General features: G+C 53.7%; 1 pseudogene; it reads right to left on the bottom strand.

The window, feature by feature from the left end:
* Positions 1–578: 578 nt before the first annotated feature.
* LOC121106029 lies at positions 579–1431 on the bottom strand (annotated as a pseudogene).
* Between the last annotated feature and the right edge of the window lie 11978 nt (positions 1432–13409).

Below are 13409 nucleotides of genomic sequence, written 5' to 3'. Positions count from 1 at the left end.
GCTCCGCGCCCAGAACGGAGTCTGCTTGAGCCTCTCTCTCGCTTTCCCTCTTCCCTCCCCCACTGTGCTCTTTTTCTCTCTCTCTTCTCTCTCTCTAACTAAAATAAATAATAAATAAATTGGAAGAAGAAGAAGAAGAAGGGAAGGAGGAAGGGGGAGGAGGAGGGGGAGGAAGGAGAAGAAGAAAGCCACTGCAAACCGCATGCGGGCGTTCACCCCAGCATCTCGGGCTGAAGGCTCCCGTGCTTGTCCCTGCACAGGCCTGGGCAAGGGTTTCTCTGAGCTCTGAACTCAGGTGACAGTAGGCCAATTGCACAAAGCACCATAAGTATCCTTCCAGAAGGCATATTCTCTACGCATCCTCTAATGTTGCCCAAGGATCCCAGCTCCCCAGATCCTGGCCAGTGCTGCATATTTCCCACCTTTCTACCTTTGGTCTCTCTAACTGGGATAAAGTAGGGATCTCATTGCCATGAATTTTTCATTTCATGTTTGTTTTTTTGACAGATCCCTTCGCAAGCTTATTTGTTCAAATAGCACAGGAGGACACCAGTCCCGTGCAGAGAGAAGCCCAGGGCTCACCCCGGTCCTCCCGTCCTCACACTGGCGGACAGAGGCCTCTGCACCGGAGCCTTTGTGGGGGCCTGGGCGCCTTCTAGAGCCTGAGCCGCAGCTGCAGCCCGGGCCTTGGTTTGAGCCTTCGTCTTGGACTTCGGGCTGCAGAGCCCTGAGACCCTTGGCAATGCGGACACGAGCAGGTTTCCCAAGCTTGGCGGAGTGATACGGCTGCCACCCTTCGGGATCTTGGGCTCGATGAGGCCCTTGACAGCCTCGGCACGTGCACGCATGGCCTTGGCGTTGCTGGCCTGCTTCTTCTTCAGGCCCTTCTTGTGCTTCTTGGCGGAGTTCGTGCTCCTCAGGAACTCAGGCTCCGCCCCCTTCAGAGAGTCATATCTTTTTAAAAAAAGATTTATTTCTTTATTATTTGAGAGAGAGCGAGGGTGGGAGAAGAGGCAGGAGGAAAGAGGGAGAGAGAGAGAGAGAGAGAGAATCTCAAGCCGACTCTGCACTGAGCACAGACCCCACACGGGGCTCGATATCAGGACCCCGAGATCATGACCTGAGTGGAAACCAAGAGTTGGCTGCTTAACTGATTAAGCCCCCAGGCGCCTGAGATTCATATCTTTGTGACCGGGGTTTCTTGATGCCCCTTCTGTGCCATTTTTGTGCCTGGCTGTCGTTGTGTGGTTCTTAGACTTGGCCATGCGTGAACCGAAGCCTGCGGCTTCCAAAGCGCCTCCCATTTCATTTACTGTATTTATTATTTCAAGAAGTCCAATTTGGTTCTTTTTAAGATGTACCATATCAGTTTTTCTACTTTCCTGTTCCCTGCAGATATATTCAACCTATTTCTTTGCGACAGTAAACTTACTTTATCATCTGTATCACACAGTTCCATTATCTAAAGTCTTTACATCGGGCGGTCCCCAGGCCACAGGGCATCTTCATACAAATTAGAATAAGTGGCCCTTCTTCAACCACGTGTTTTTGTTTTTGTTTTGTTTTAAAACTTTATCCATTTATTTGACGAGCAGGAGAGCACAAGCAGGGGGAGGGGAGGAGGGAGAGGGAGAAGCAGGCTCTCCGCTGAGCAGGGGACATGGGGCTCAATCCCAGGACCCGGAGATCATCATCTGAGCCGAAGGCAGATGCTCAACCCACTGAGCCACCCAGGGGTCCCCAACCATGTGTTTTTGAAAAGTTAGAAGATTATCACAAAACCTGACCAGCTCGGCCAGGGAGAACATTCCAACATGCTGGTGGCACACGCGCGCGCACACACATGCTGTCACGCACTCACATGACCCCTGGCTGCTGGGGCACTCAGCTGCTGACGGCCACACACTCCTTTGGTGCCACCCCGGCCCCCAGGTGTCAGATGTGGAGTCTGACAGTCTCAGAAATTGGGCTTCTAGGGCAGCGGGCTGGAGCCTGATTTCCTTGTTTCCCGAGTTATCTTTGACGACATGCTGGTTGTTATACTTGAAAAATTATTTGTAGGAATAATTCGGGGTGAAGGTAATTTCCCCCACAGAGCATTTGTGTTTGCTGCTTCCAGGAGCCCGGGGGGCATTGCCAGCGCTGAGCTACTCAAAGTCGAGGCTTGGGGTACCCTGGGTCACCCGGGCCAACAGAACCAGGCTGTAATCCTGGCAGGCTGGTCCACTCCTGGTTTAACCCTTAACCTGGCTTATTGGGGGGACAGGGGCCTCCCGTTAGGCTTCCCACTCGGGGCTGGGTGGCGACATATTGATCCCAAGAGGCCATCCGAAGGAGAGCCCCACCCTCCGCTAGTGGGCAGAGGTCCTCGGGAAGAGAGCAGCTTCTCCTGATCCCCGTGCCCTACAGAGGCATGCTGTCCCGTCTTGTCAGCTCTTTACAGAGGCTCCTTTCAACATCTTCTCCCGCTTTTTTAGTTGTTTCAGCGGGAGGGTTGCTGGAGAGAGCTCTCCTGCTATTACCAGAGAGTCCTGTTGTTTTAATTTGCATTCCTTTGATGAGTGATGGATCCCAGCCTCGCTGGCAACAGTTCCAATTTCCTCTCCGGCCAAGTGCCCGCTCCTCCCCTGTGCCCTCTTTCCTGGCGCTTTCCTGCCTTTCTCTTGTTGATGCGAAGGTGTTCCTTAAACACGCTAGATGTTAATTCTGTGTTAATTGCATATGACATCTTTTCCTGCTGTGTTATCCACCGGTCAGCACCTTTCTGGCAGTCTTTACTGAACAGAAATCCTTGATTTTGATTTGGGCAAATTCAACATATTCACCTCTGGAAGGTTTGCAATGTGTCACTGTGACCCGTCATCATTCAAAGCCAGGTCTCCCAGCCTCATCTGACCTGCGTGAAGTAGAGGGGCTCCGACCTCCCTCTATTGTTCACTAAGCTTGCATTTGCACAGGCTAAGTCTGCAGTGTTGGCGACCTTGCCACATCGCTGCCTCATTTGTTAGCTTCCAATAAAAACCCCAAGTCCCTGACGCATGTTGCTGTGAAGCCCTACCCCCCTCACCCTGGGCTCGCCAAGCTAAGTCGGAGACCTACCGGCGGAATACGGATTGCTATTATTTTTCATCTTGAGTCAGCCCACCATGCCAGGCTGCAAAGTTATTTTTGGACCCCGATTCTGTCATCCAGTGCTTTGGATGTCCCAGTTTTTTGGGGCCACCTGAAACTTTGGTAAATATGTCATCCATGCATCCACCTGCGTCACTGGCGAGAAGGTGGACTGTGAGAGGACGAAGGCCTGAGCCCTGGCCCTTGTCCCTGGAGTCCTCTTTCAGGCAGATATTGATTGATTAATTAATGATAACAGGAGTGCCTGGGTGGCACAGCGGTTAAGCATCTGCCTTCGGCTCAGGGCGTGATCCTCGCGTTCTGGGATTGAGCCCCACGTCAGGCTCCTACACTAGGAGCCTGCTTCTTCCTCTCCCACTCCCCCTGCTTGTGTTCCCTCTCTCGCTGGCTGTCTCCCTCTGTCAAATAAATAAATAAAATCTTTAAAAAAAAATTAATGGTAACATTCCCCTAGAGTTCTTGAGGAGCAACTAAATGCCAGAGCCTGGGCGAAGTGCTGGGGACGCAAGGTGGCCGGTCTCTGGGCTCACACTGTCTCGGAGAAGGTGGAGACAATTAAATCTATAAATGATAACTTCCACTTGTTCCCTGCTTTTGTTCTTACAAAGAACTCCCTCACGGATTGTCACTTTTGAGCCCTGTTTGGAACAGGCAGTCAGCTGTGAATAAGCATACTTAGCCACAGACCATCCTGCGGTTCCCAAGTTCTCCTGCGGGCTTTCAGGAAATCAGCCAAGCGCTTTGCTGAAATTCCCGCGCACCGTGTCTACAGTGCTGGTCAAGTTCTGCACCCAGGACAGAGATCAGGCTTGAAGGGCTCCTCACCAAGGCACGCCGTACCCCTTTATTACTGCTTCCTAATTATTTGTTCATAATTCACTGCCAGTCTCATTTGCAGCACTTCCTGAAAGGTCTGTGAGGGCTGCTGGGGTGTAATTCATCAGGACCAGAAGATTCCAGAGATTCTTACTGTCTGCTCTGTTTATCCAGGGAGGTATTTACACTCCAGCCCAGCAATTCAGGGAGCCCTAGTAAAGCCCTCTTCTGGGTCCAGCGTACCCCCTCCACTGGTGGGAGGGGGTAATGCAAGCCTTCTCCAACTGCAGAGGGGGGGCGTTAGGGGTCCTGTCCCATTAATGGATGAGGAAATGCATTTACCAGGTCGTGACTAGCATTTCCTTTTAAATAAAACAGAACGAATAGAAAATATCAGAGAGCGCTGTAGGTGGCAAGGGCACATGCTGTTTTAGGAAATTCTACTTTCAGTTATATATTAGATGTATGTGCGCTGGGTTCAGATCTAAAATCCATCTCTTACTGTGGGTCTTTGTGGAAAACGTTCCAAAACTACCCGCACAGTGATTAAATGCATTCTCTTGAGTCCGCTAGAACACGGTTCAGCTCTGTGACTTTGGAGCCCGTCACCCAGCCTAAGAGAATTTCATCAATAACACAAGATTGTAGGACCTATCTCCTCGGGCTTTTATGAGGATTAAATGAAATAATAAGTGGAAATTGCTTGGTTCAGCATCTGGAATGTAATGGACTCCGAAGATGGGGTTGTTTTCTCGCTTTGAAGATATGCACACATGGCCTGCTTTCCTTCTCATCCCCAGCGCTATTCATTTCACTTCCTACTTTCTATTTTCAGCGGTTTGGAGAAGCAAGTCTGTGGCTTTCTAGCAATCCTGGATTTTATGGATATTATCTCTCACATCTCAGAGGGTTTCAAGGCTCATAAACCCGCTTCTCCCGAGGCTCTTGATGCCTGCGCTGCCTGCGGTTTGGGGGCGGCTCTGCGCGCCCCAGCACCCCCTCCTCCGTCGGAGGCCCAGGCCTGGAGGTATTTTAAAACCAGGCTCTCTCCTTCCTTTTCCTCTGAGGAATGGAAACCTTTTCCTGCCTGTTCTCCCAGCGCCGTAAGCTCTCTCCCATTCTCTGGGCCGGGCCTCTTTTCCTGCCTCCCTGCACCCCTGCTCCATGGTCAGTCCCCCCCCATCCTGGGCGCCCTCACTGTTCCCTGACTCCCGGGGCCTGGAGCCAACTCTCCCCGGGGGGCGGGCGCCCAGCTCCCCGCCCCCTCCCTGAGCCGGGGTCCAAGGGCAGGGTGGGCAGACTGCAAAGCCCAGCTCCCCCCAGAACCAGGCACCCGGTTGCCGGCTTTATGACCACGTGAAAGCACCGCAGGCCTCTCATCATTTCCACCCGGTGCTGGAGGAGCCCAGCAGACTAGGGAACGCTCTCTGCGCTCAAAGGCCGTCCAGGCCTAGGTCTCTAATGCCACCCCTCAAAAAGGCTTGTATCAAGCAGTGGGTGCAGGGGGTGGGGGCGCCTGTAAGACATTCCTCCAGAAGGGCACCTCTAACAGGGGAAATTGCCTTTCTTAACAATAAAATTTGAATCCAAATATGTCACAGTTTATAGCGCAATGGAATCAGGATCAAAGCAATTTGAAGGATGAAGCAGAGTTTGCTTTCGAAAAAGCATTTCAGGGATTTTCCTCGATTGTCTATCCAACAGGAACCTCCTGGTTTTTCTTTTCAGATTACATGTTGAGTGCCAGGTGTCAGGAGGGGAGCAGGGAGCCAGAGCGTCCCTTCTGGGCCGTGCCAAACCCCAGGTCACGAAGTCCACTCCACTGCTGGAGACAGGTCCCCAGGTGACTGGGGGACACTCCCTTCTGTTCACAACTCGCAAATAAACACCACTTAGAAAACATGTTGCCATCAGTACACCAGCAGGCAACAAAATGGGTACTTCTCAAATACTCCGAGATCATACACCCTTTTCGGCAATCCCATTTGAACTAGGCTTTAATTTAAAAAAAAAAAAAGCCAATGTGATTGGATAGAAACTACTTTTCTACAACTTCCCTTTAGCCAAAAATGTTATCAATTGTTTTTACTCTGAGCTTTATACACCATGTGGACCTGTGTGTCAAAATTAAATTTCAAGGGAAGTAAATGTATAGAAAGATCAGCTGAGCTGAGCCCTCATCCTGAAAACACTTAGAAAATATACTAGTAACTAGTAGTTAGTAAACAACCGCACACGTATTTTTCCGTATTTTAATCTCTCATTTTGATGACAGAATACATTAGAGGCACACGACATGGGAAGTGAGCCTCTCTAGTAATTCCATTTCCAACGTCAAACCTTAGAGGCCGTTGTGTGTCTGGCCCCCCTTCTCGTAGAGAGACGAGCGATGCCCGTGTGTGAACACTCCCAGGAGCGTAGGTAGAAGCAGGTGTTCGGGACATCTAGGTGGCTCAGTCAGTTAAGCACACAACTCTTGATTTCGGCTCAGGTCGTAATCTCAGGGTTGTGAGATGGAGCCCCGGGTCGGGCTCCATACGCAGTGTGGTGTCTACTAAAGACTCTCTCTCCCTCTCAAATAAAATAAATAAATCTTAAAAAAAAGAAAGAAAAGAAAAGAAAGAGAAAGAGAGAAAGAAAGAAGAAAGAAAGAAAAGAAAAAGAAAGAAAGAAAGAAAGAAAAGAAAAGAAAAAGAAAGAAAGAAAAAGAAAGAAAGAAAAGAAAAAGTTTGTTTCCATCAGATGGTTTGAAGCACTTCCACCTGGGGGAGAATGCAAGAGGTGGGGGCCTTATGCTGGTGCTGGGGTAGCGCACTGCGACCTCTCTCAGCTAGGGCTGTTGAATAGACTGGGAATAAGGGCAGGGCAGGGCAAGGCTGGGAGGGAGCCAGCAATCGCTGCGGCGCCAAGAGGCCACTGGAGAGGCAGAGGTGCAGTGGGAGGGTTGCACACAGCCTGCCCTCAGTGACTTCGGGAGACTCCCCTGCACACCCTGCCCCTGGGGCTGTGCATGCGGCGGAGCTCACAGGTGGGCTCCTGCAGGAGGGAGTGGGAATAAGGGCAGGGCAGGGCAAGGCTGGGAGGGAGCCAGCAATCGCTGCGGCGCCAAGAGGCCACTGGAGAGGCAGAGGTGCAGTGGGAGGGTTGCACACAGCCTGCCCTCAGTGACTTCGGGAGACTCCCCTGCACACCCTGCCCCTGGGGCTGTGCATGCGGCGGAGCTCACAGGTGGGCTCCTGCAGGAGGGAGGCAGCAGTGGTCCCCCCCAGACAGCACAAAGTGACTGCTCGGGACAAAGCCCTTTCCCCTCTCCAGTCCGCGCGGTCGTGGCAGGGGTGCTGGCCAGGCCTCGCCGTGGTGGGGCTGCGTTCCTAGGCCGGTGACACAGGACGGTGAGCTGAAACAGGGAACCCGACTTACTCAGGGGTGTCTTTCTGAAACAGTTAGGTTTCAGCTGCGGCTTGAAATACATCCTCCCCCCCAGCACACACACCATCTTCCCCCCGGTGCTACCCTCCCGGGAGTAACTTCATTCCGCCATCACCGTCTGTCTATACACCGCAACGTGGCCTACTCCGGCCAAAGCCTCCACCTAAGGCCTGTTTAGTTCTCTCTAGTTCTTTTTTGTTCAAGGCTGAGATGGTCTCAACTCAACTCCCAAAAGCGCGCCCCTGTCGGGTGTCCCCGCTGAAGATCCCGCAGGTGCAACAGCTGAGGTGAGCCATTCCCGTCGAGATCCGGGCATGGCCCGACGCCAGGCCGGACGTGGGTGCCCCGCGTTCAGGAAGACTATGTCCTCCTCCGGCAGGTCTGGGAAGTGGCTTTAGCGATGTGAGGCCAGGCTTCCCGCGGCTGAGGGGGGGACGTGCCCTTTGTTCCTTGGAGAGCTGCCTGCAGGTAACCGGCTTCTGCCAGCGCCCAGCGCCGCCTTCGGGCCTTCCAGAGGCGCCCATGCAAGTCGGGCCCTTGCGAGCTCCATCTCTCTTAGCTCCTGCCCCCTGGGCTTGGCTGCGCTACCCTTCCGCCCCCAGGGAAGCTCCTGTGGCTTCTAAAGACCCAATATGATGCGCCCACTGCAACGGCTGATTCCAGAAAGGCCATGGCGCCTGTTGGGAGGGGAGGGGTGCTACTCCAACACGGAGAGCAGGGTTATCGGCGGAGCCTGGCTTTCACCAGCAGAGCGTGACTCCACCTTACCTCCAGCTGGAGATCGGCTCGCCGACTGCCCTGCCTCCGCCCCATTCTCTCCAGAACCCACTCCGTTCGGTACGGGTGGTGACCGTTGCTTCACCAGCAGAACCCGGAGTGGCCTGGAAGGTGCCCCTGCAAAAGTTACGTCCACATCCTAACCCCTGGAACCTATGATGCGAACGGATTTGGAAAAAGGGTGTTTGCTGGTGTAATTAAGAGCCTTGAGACAAGATCATCCTGGATTACGAGAGGAGCCCTAAATCCAAAGCCAAGTGCCCTAGAAGCCACAGAAGAGACACAGACAGGACAGCGGGCCTTGGAAGACGCAGGCGGAGAAAGGAGTTCCTCAGCCACAAGCCAGGGAGCGTCGCGAGCCCAGGAGCCGGCAGAGGCTTTCCCCCAGGGCCTGCAAAGGGAGCACGGCCCCGCTGGTACCTGGATTTTGGACCGCTGGCCTCCAGAGCCCTGAGAATCCCTATGGTTCTAAGCCAGTCAGCTGGTGCTAGGTGCTATGCGGCGGCCCCAGGGAGCTCGGAGAGCGGCCTCCACAGTCCCAGTGTCCCTGCCCCGTCCTACGCCTGCCAGTCCAGCAGCAGCACTCGGAGGCGACTGTCCCATCCTCAGACACTTCGTCACGCTGCGCTCCTGGCTGCCCGCTGCTATCTTCCGACCTCACAGGTCGCTTTCATGGCTTTTCAGGCCAAGTCCCCCACTTCTCCTTACCACTGAATGTTGGAGGCCCCCAGCTTCCTGAATCCCCTTGGTGAAATCATCCCGTCCCATGGCTCTGAACACCATCGGCACCCTGACATCACCACTGTAAATGTGTTTACCATAGTGGGGCGCCTGGCTGGCTCCGTGGGTGGAGCGTGTCTCTTGATCTCGGGGTTGTGAGTTCAAGCCCCACGGTAGGTGTAGAGATTACTCGAAAAAAATTAATATATGTGTTTACCATATTCACCTCGGAAGCACTCTCAGATACACTCCCTTGCTCTTCTCATAGAAGCCCTGTGGCTTCTGAGTGACTGGGTGCTGGTCCTTCAGCTACTTTATGGCAAAACCCAGGTTTCTGGATCTTTCATGCCTCTCCTACCACCCTCTGACGAGGCTGGAGCACCCCCTAAAGGTTCTGTTCCACTGATCGTGCTCCCAGATTTCTCTGCATTAGGAATCCTGTCTAGTGACTCCAGCCTCTGATTATCAAAGCTTCCCGAGAGGCTTTCTCGCTAGAACACGGGTTGGCAAAGCATGACCTGCGGGCCAAATCGGGTCGGCTCTGTTTTTGTAAAGCAAATCATACTGGAAGGCAGCCACACTCATTGGCGTACGTACTTCTGGCTGCTTCTGCGCCCCGACAGCAGAGCTGAGTCACAACGACAGAGGCCAATAAGCCCACAAGCCGAACGTTTTTATTCTCTGGCCCCTTTACAAAAAGGCTTGGCGACCCCTGCTCTGGAATTGGCCACAGGGAAGCGTTCCCCCCTTGCTGTGTTGGCACCGTCAGTCTCCTGCATCCCTTCTGCCAGAGGGGAAGGGGTGATCTTTTTCTGCGTTCCCTCTTGTCACACTCCCGGGCTTGGAAATGGTAGGAAACCTACTATGTTAACGACGGTGTTCGTATTAACCACCTTTCTGCCCTCCTCCCTCCCGTCAAAGCCTGTCCCGGAAGTGGGGGCACTGCCCAGTAAGGCTGGGGTTCCTCCCGCATCTGCCGCACTCCCAGGTTTCTCTCCTGCGTGGACACTTCGAAGGGCCCTTCCATTCGGCTTGGCTGAAGGCTTTTCCAGGCCTCTGGCACTCTCTAAGGCTTCTCTGGAGTATGAAGAGTCTGGTGGGCGATGACAGGGGGCTGCTCCCTAAAGGCCTTCCCCCACTCGCCACATGTAAAAGGCTTTTCCCCGAGGAGAAGGAACCAGGTGTTGGGAGCTTTGCCATTCATGGAGCTTCTCTCGGGCTGAATCCATGGGGCACAGCAGTGACCGCAATACAGAGAAGCCCTGCCACCCCTGTTGCACACTTGTGGCCTGTCGGGGGTGTGACGAGGTGGGACCTGTCTTTATGGCCTCTACAGCTTTTCTCTAGCGTGGACTGGGTGGTCGACAAAGAAAAGCAGCCTCCTGAGAAAAGGCCTCTCCACACTCCTTACAGACACACACATACTCCTTCCCGTCAGGAAGAAAAGGAGAAAGGGCCTCGTTGTCTTGGAAGGTTCTTCCACACTTGTTACCTTCACGGAGCTTTTTCGATTATGAAGTACCGGTGAGCAGCCTGAGCGACCGACTCCTGGAGCTTTCTCTCCACCCTCAGCTCTCAGGAGCCTTCCTCCCGCATGTCGGAAGCTGGGAGCCAGGGCTGAAGGCTGTGCCACACTGCTCACACTCACGGGCCTTCTGTCTGCGGCAGCTGGTCGGAGCCCTAGACACACACCTTCCCACACTTGCTACAGGAGAGGGCTCTCTCCAGCGTGAGCACACCGATGCACGAGAACGTGGATGCTTCTTGGTGCTTCCTCACGCTCCTTACCTCCATCAGACTGTTGGCGGGTGCAATTCCTCCCGGCCGCAGCAACCGGACAGTGCAAAGCTCTCCCCAGCAGGCTTCCCGCTCAGCAGTAGGTTGTGACTCCCCAGTGGACCTCGGCCCGCACTCGCCATGCTTGAAGGATCTTTCCTTCTAAGACCTTTTGTGCTTTCCCGGGACTCGGGAGATCCTACACAATTAGATCTCTGGGGCCCAGCCTTTGGGAGTTCTCCCCAGCCTTCCCTCCACACTTAGCGTCCCCAGAAACGCCCGGCTTCCCAGCTGACTCCGCCTTCCCGGCTCTGCTCTCACCGCCGGACAAATAAACACCGGGCATGGCCTGATTGCCACTGTGCGCACAAGCCAACCTGAGCGCTCAACAACCGAAGAGAGAACGCTGGCGCGCAGCCCTCATCGCCGCAGCCCTCCGCCGGGAGGGGGGGAAGCCGACGCGGAGGGGCCACGAGCCAGCGACAGACGAGGCCGAGGGTACCGGTAACACACAGAGAACAAGAGGGAGGAACGAAGGGCTGCGCCAAACACCTAGGGAATGAACAGGGAAGTCTGCTGGTGTGTAGAGCTGAAGTCAACCCCCAGAAGGAAAGGGGCAAGAAAACAAAGCAGCAGGTGGAGTGCAATGGCTGCGGGCGACGCTCATCGGGGTCTCCGCCGCACACAGCCGGACCGGGCAGAGGCAGGGCGTCCGCTGCCGTCCTGTGCGTGCTGATGGCTAACCCAGGGGAGAGGAAGCGCACACTGGGGTATTCCTGTCCAAGTGTCTATCCGATTTCCCTCTACTGGCTAAGAGAACAAGAGAAAATGAGGAATCATCTAAAGCAGCGTTCTGCCCTCGGTGCGTCCGTCCGTGTTTCAGAAAGCGCGCGGGAAGGAGCTGCCGCAGGAGGGGCGCCCGTGGACTCCCCTCACTCGCCCGGGCGAGCGAAGCCCTCCGTCCTCAGCGGCCGGCAGGTCTGGCACCCATCACGCTTCGCCTTGTTCCAGGAAGATGATCAAATCAGGCTGGGAAAATAAAATTCTATTCATAGCACCGGAAACAGCAAAGGGGAGATAATGGACCCAAACCAGCCTTAGTGCTTCTGCCAACGTGAAACAGACACTGCGGGGAAGCCAGCAGGCGAGCTGCTCTCTAGGGGGACGACCACCTCAGGCCGGAAGTGGAACTCCCACGGTCAAGGGCTTCCGTACAAAGACAGCTCACCTGCGTGTTGGAGAGGGTAGATTCAGATCCCAGGAAAGGGGCCCATTTCCAGTAAGGGAAATCTCAGAACCCAACATTTCTGGGAAGCAGAAATAGCCCACTTTTCATCAGGAGGGACCATGCAGCTTACAAGGATTCAGAAACGAAAACCAACTGAACGGCAAGGTGCAGACGCCGCCGCCAACAAACGGGTGACAGCGATGACTTAGTCAGCAATGGGTGAAACTGAGTCACAGAGTTCTTACCCAGTCAGGTCACATTCCCAAAACTCTCCATCACACTTTTTTTTTTCTTTTTAAGATTTTATTTATTTGTCAGAGCACACAAGCAGGGGGAGTGGTAGGCAGAAGGAGAAGCAGACTCACTGAGCACGGAGCCTGATGTGGGACTCAATTCCGGGACCCTGGGATCATGACCTGAGCGTAAGGCAGACGCTTAACTGACTGAGCCACCCAGGCGCCCCTCTCCATCACGTCCTAATTGGAGATTCCTCTGGTCAGGCAAGGCCAGTCCCTATGAGTGAAGTGTATGGCTAGGGCCTCACAGGTCCTCAAAGGTCCCCCAATCCTGAAACATAGCATTTCTGCTGCCACCAGAAGAATAAGGGATTATTCAGCAGGGGAAAGGGGAGGCTCTGAGTCTGCGTTTATACCTGACAGCAAGGACAGCTATGGAACAGGACAAGGGTCTTCCGGCAGGGAAGCGGATGGTTAGGGCTGCCATAGTCAAGCAAATACCACGGCAATGAAGGTGCAAAGGAAAACCGCATTTCCCTTCCCTACTCCCAGTACTTCTGGTCACCAAATATGTGGGTGTTCAGGGGTGTTCCCACACCAGTTCTCTGACACCAGCCGAGTGTCCCGCAATTTTTTTTTAAGATTTTATTTTTTAACCTTTTTTAAAAACTTATTATTTATTTATTAATTTATTTATTATTTTAAGTAATCTCTACACCCAGTGTGGGGCTTGAACTCACAATTCCAAGATCAAGAGTCACACGTTCCATTGCCTGAGCAGCCAGGCGCCCCAAGGGAGCAGAATGACTTAACTCACTTCTGACACTGTCTACATGGAGAGAGCATCGGGTCCCACAGGTTAAGGGCTCAGTTCCCCTGGATCGCCCCCACTTCAGATGCCAATTGCAAGTCCAAGTCGTCACCTGCACGTCTGACTGACCGGCTCTGAATCAGAGGTTCCCACGACCCCCTCCTCAGGTTGTATAATTTGCTAGAGCCGCTCTCAGAACTCAGGAACACAGATGACTTACAATGCCAGTTTATTCTACAGGGCATTGAAAGACATGACTGAACAGCTAGGTGAAGAGATACAGAAGCAGAGCGTGGACTTAGGCTGTGCCACGTCCCGGCAAACAGACGTGTTCTTGTTCATCACACTGGAAGAGCTCTCAAATCTCACTGCCCAGCACTTCTTACCGGGCTGCATGCCCAGTCCTCTTCCCTTCCCATAGGTTGGCAGGTGGTGCAACCCTCCAGTTACTTGGTCTCTCTGGTGACCAGTCCCATCCTGAGGC

The sequence above is a fragment of the Ursus maritimus genome, unplaced genomic scaffold, assembly GCF_017311325.1.
Source record: "Ursus maritimus isolate PB19 unplaced genomic scaffold, ASM1731132v1 scaffold_30, whole genome shotgun sequence".
In the NCBI taxonomy this organism is placed as follows: Eukaryota; Metazoa; Chordata; class Mammalia; order Carnivora; family Ursidae; genus Ursus; species Ursus maritimus.
This window is presented reverse-complemented; position numbering and strand designations above follow the sequence as displayed.